This window comes from Schistocerca nitens, chromosome 2 (assembly GCF_023898315.1).
Source record: "Schistocerca nitens isolate TAMUIC-IGC-003100 chromosome 2, iqSchNite1.1, whole genome shotgun sequence".
In the NCBI taxonomy this organism is placed as follows: domain Eukaryota; kingdom Metazoa; phylum Arthropoda; class Insecta; order Orthoptera; family Acrididae; genus Schistocerca; species Schistocerca nitens.
The window spans coordinates 1,081,810,797-1,081,816,129 of NC_064615.1; the positions used below are offsets into that span (position 1 = coordinate 1,081,810,797).

The 5,333-nt window shown below is 39.3% G+C and overlaps 1 pseudogene; it reads left to right on the forward strand.

Moving 5' to 3' along the window:
• The first annotated feature begins 4,298 nt into the window (after window positions 1-4,298).
• Window positions 4,299-4,416, forward strand: LOC126238418 (5S ribosomal RNA; annotated as a pseudogene).
• Window positions 4,417-5,333: the final 917 nt, after the last annotated feature.

Here is a 5,333-nt window from a genome sequence, read left to right on the forward strand (position 1 = left end):
GTTTTCAAGCAGTGTTAGCGGGACATCCATTAGTAAATTGAGGTTTCAGAGAGATTTTTGTTTTAGTATTTTAGACGACTTTGTGCTCGTTGTGTTGGAACAGTTTCACTGTCTATATAACGAGACTTCATGTTAATTTAGTTCGAAAATTGTTATCTGTCATTTTAAAGCGGTAAACGCAATGTTTTTGACTAAATAAATGGCTTTTTAAATTCAGACTTGATATGAATCTCTCCGACAACCGATCCTGATTAGCTGACATTCTAAAAATAAATATACCCCCTGCTTTCCTAATTTGTTCGTCTCACTGTGACTGGTGTTCCGTCGTAAAGCAGGCGCCTACTCTTTTGTTTCACTATTGAGTATGAGTGCATTCTGATCTGTGATTAAGATTTGTCATTCACAGGCATTGCGCTGAGCTCGTCTTTAAATGTCCTAAAGGCAGGTCCCACAGACAGACCCAGAAGCATAGGATAAACGTTAAACTTTTCAGTGGATAAAATTAACATGTTTACAACAACAGCTTCTCTTCTTACCACAAATTGAATGCAACATGTTTACGAAGGAAATTTATGGCAATGCACTTATAGAGAAAAGAATATAAGTTAACACCAACAGCAGCAGAAAATGTTGGTATGCATTTGGGATATGATATTTTATTGCGGCACAAACACCTTCCTTTCTCACACACTACACCGCAATATGGCACTCCATTCCATCATATTTGTTACATTCTTTTTTTCTGTTGGATGTGAAAAATTGTTGTAAGAGGTATGCGCTGCCTGCGATATGTAAGGTATAAGAGAATCTGAGACCAAAGAGCAGTGTTGTATGCAGTAGGAACTGTGTGGTAGTAGCAGTAAGTTGTTGCTAGCGAGCAGTCTGGTGTATCGTGTTGGCTGGGCCGGTCGTGGTGGAGCGATGGCGGAGCCTGAGCGTTATAGTATAAGGTAAAAGCAGCCTCGCGCATATCTAGTAATGTTATGTGAACTCCTATGTAACACTTTTAAAAATGTCCTAATAATAATCTTTGTGATATAAAGTAATTTTTAACACGCATTCATTTCAATTTAAAGAATTTACTAATTTCTTCAAGCCATGATCATTCCTATTGTTGGAAAAGAAAAATCAGTTGCTTCCTTTCATAAATGACAAATCTATACGCCAGCATTGCACAGAGCTGTGCCGGAAAAAAGCTATTGTAAGAGCAGATAGTTGGCGACTTTATTGAGGTAAGAGTTTTTTGCTTTTTATCCAGAATGATCTTACAGCGCCATGACGCAGCACTGCTGTCGTCCAAAATTTGCCAGGTTACTGAATTTATTTATTTTTTTTTATTGCGAGGTTTAGGAATTTTTCTGTTTCGAGGTTACATTAAATGAGAAAAGAATTTTGTGGGTACATTAAATGGGAAACAAATTTTGTGTGGAGGTTAAATGTGAATGAATTTCTGTAGGGAGGTTACACTTGACGACCCTGCCAGGATTGTTAAAGGCCACGAGAAGCGCAATGCGTCGCATAGACTGTAGGCAGACGTGTAATTTCATGTTTCAGGAAACAAGCTTTAATGTTTCGCCGCCTACACGCATAGCGTCGGCTCCGCCAACTAGTAACGCACAGCAACAAGGAAATCAGAACGTGCAGAAAACACACCATTTCAACTCATATCGCAATGCACCGTATAGAAATGACTATCATGACACACGTAAAAGTAATGAGCACAATTTTCAGCGTACGTTTAATAACAGTCGGTCTTACCTGCAGCAAAATCATCCGCAACAACAGATTATCATGAATGAACCAGACAGTCGGTATCATCCCGAACGTAATACATCAGGACGAAATAACAGAACAGTACAAATAGTCGAAATGCCACAGCATCGTCCCGCAAGTAATAGCACGTAGGACAGAATTTGACTAGATACAGTACAGGTTGCATCTTCCAGCAACACAAGCAATACTATTGACACGCAGAATCGTGTTCACGAAAATGTTATTACTTTTGACGACATCCGAGACACTCTTTTGCAGGAAAGACCAGTTATTCAAAAAACCATTTCACACCCTGTCATTGAGGTAAAGATTGGATCATCCAAATTTTTAGCAGTAATCGATTCTGGATCACCTATGTCAGTTACAAATGAGGAAACTTTCAACGAATGTAACGAAGAGAATACCTATCCTACGTTACCATTAGGCAAAACTAAAGTAAAAGGTGCAGTATCTGGTAAAAGAGTAGATGTAAAATTACAGACACACTTATCATTTTGTATTGCAGGACACACATTTCAGTCAAATTTTTGGATTGTTCCCTTATTGACAACAGACGTTATTTTAGGTACGAATTTTCTGGTACAACACGACGCAATTATTGACTTTCAAAACTCCTATTTCATGTTAAAGGATGAAAATGTACAACTGGCTTTAGAATTTCTGCACTCTTTATCTGCAGAAGAACAAACAATTAATCGTACAGAGGTCATTTCCGCATCACGTAACATAGACTGTCATTCCACATTGTTCACAGATACGTACGTACACAACTATAATACTCCAGTCGAAGCCCACTATGATGTTATGCAAATGATTTCTGATAAAGTTAAACAGATCAGTGCAAATACAGACGCCGAACGCACACAACTACGCAAAATTCTTTTACAGCAAGCTCCAGTTTTTGACAACGTCCCTGGTACTATGTCCGGTTTCATGTATGAATTTCAAGTTAAACAGCACGACACGTTTAAAGCCAAACATTATCCCATTCCGTATATTCACAGAGAACAAGTTAAGAAAGAATTGCAAGCTATGCTTGACCAAGAAATTATTGAACCGGCAGTTAGTCCGTACATAAACCCACTCCATATTGTTAAGAAAAAGGATGGTTCACTTCGCCTCGTACTTGATTCGCGTCACATCAATGACATTATTATTAATGAAACAGATCGCCCACAGACACTAGAAGAACTTCTACAGAAATTTCATGGTACTGCTATTTATTCCACGTTAGATTTGAAATCGGGATTTTGGCAAATTCAGCTCCATCCGAACTGTAGAAAGTACACAGCTTTTCTCTGTTTTGGTGACTGTTACCAGTTTTGCAAATTACCGTTCGGTTTCACAACTTCTTCAGCAGCATTTATTCGCGGTTTGAATACTATACTTCCGACAGAATTAAAAGACAGAATCACAACGTATGTAGACGACATTCTTATTGAAGAAGCTAACTGGTCTGAACACAATCTGATTCTTGAACAACTGTTACGAACTTTTCGTGCACAAGGACCCACAGTTAATCTCTGTAAATCGCACTTTGGCAAAACTTCTATAAAATTTCTTGGACATGTAATTTCAGCAGAAGGCATTTCGCCTGACCCGGAAAAACTTCAAGCTTTACGTGACATTACTATTCCTACGACGAATTAACAACTACACAGCTTTTTGGGTTTAATTAACTTTTTTCGTAAATTTATTCATTACTCTGCTTTAGACATCCCTAGATTATGTCAATTGACGGGTAAAAACACTGTTTGGTCCCGGGATAGCCAAGCACATTCTGAATTTGTCAATCTAAAACAAGCTTTGTTGAATGCACCGCTTTTATCACATCCAGATCTTACTAGAAATTTTTCCATTGCCATCGACAGTTCTAACACCGCTTTAGGCGTACACATTTTTCAGGAAATTGAAGAAGATGGTACTACAGTAATTAAAAACATCGCCTTTGCGAGTCGCATTCTGTCACCTGCTGAACGCAATTATTCTGTCACAGAACTTGAAACATTATGTGTTGTATGGGCATTTACGAGATTTCGGCATTTTCTTTATGGAATACATACCACCGTTTACACAGATCATAGAGCGATACAGTTTTTACTTTCAGCAAAATTTACATACGACAGGTTAAGCAGATGGAAACTTTATTTACAGGAATTTAATTTTACAATTGCTCACATTACAGGTACACAAAATGTTGTAGCAGACGCACTATCTCGTTCTCTCGGCGACAACCAGCAAGATATCGCAACCAACTTCTGCAAAGGAAATTTCAGCTTCATGTACATTCAACAAGTTGCATTTCGTTCGTAATTACGAGACATAGGATAAGAGCAGAGTAAAGACAACGTATGGAAAGAAATTAAACACCTTTGGCAAGCTAGGAATAATGTTACCATCAGAAACCATTACACTGTACGCAATAACATTCTGTTTCGCCGCTCTCACCCTGACAGCAACAACTGGTTACTATGCATTCCTGACGAGCTTGTTAACAAATTAATTTGGTATACTCATTTAAGTTAGGCAACGGCCTTGCCGCAGTGGATACACCGGTTCCCGTGAGATCACCGAAGTTAAGCACTGTCGGGCGTGGTCGGCACTTGGATGGGTGACCATCCAGGCCGCCATGCGCTGTTGCCATTTTTCGGGGTGCACTCAGCCTCGTGATGCCAATTGAGGAGCTACTCGACCGAATAGTAGCGGCTTCGGTCAAGAATACCATCATAACGACCGGGAGAGCGGTGTACTGACCCCACGCCCCTCCTATCCGCATCCTCTGATGAGGATGACTCGGCGGTCGGATGGTCCCGGTAGGCCACTCGTGGCCTGAAGACGGAGTGCGAAAATACTCATTTAAGTTACGCACATTACGGAGCCAGAAAATGTTTTCTTATACTGAGACAGAACTGTTATTTTGCCAATATGGAGAAACGTATTCGACGAGTTTTAGCGTCATGTAAAATCTGCCAGAAAGCTAAGTCAGACACGACTTCACATATTCCTCCATTACATCCCATTGTACCTGTTAATTTGAGACATATGGCCGCTGTAGACATTTTTGGTCCGATTCCCAGAACTAATAGAGGTTTTTGCTACATCTTTGTCGCTGTTGAACTTCGTTCAAAATTTGTTACCTTCACTCCGTTACGCAAAGCTACTGCTAAGTCTGTTTCGAAAGCATTTATAAAACATTTTCTATTTCATGTAGGACATGTATTGAAAGTAATTTCCGACAATGGACCACAGTTTCGATCTGCTGTATGGACACGTATGTTACGAACAAGAAACATTTCTCCGATCTGTATGTCCAAGTATCATGCTTCTTCGAACCCTTGTGAACGTCTTATGAAAGAAATTGGTAAACTATGTAGAATATACTGCCATAAAAAACATATTGATTGGGATACATACATACTGTCATTCCAGGATGTAATTAACTCGATACCAAATGAATCTACTATGCTATCTCCGACTGTTATAATGAAAAACGTTGAACCACCTAACAAAATTACATCTCGTCGGCTACGACACCATGAAATAATTGACATTGCGCTGAA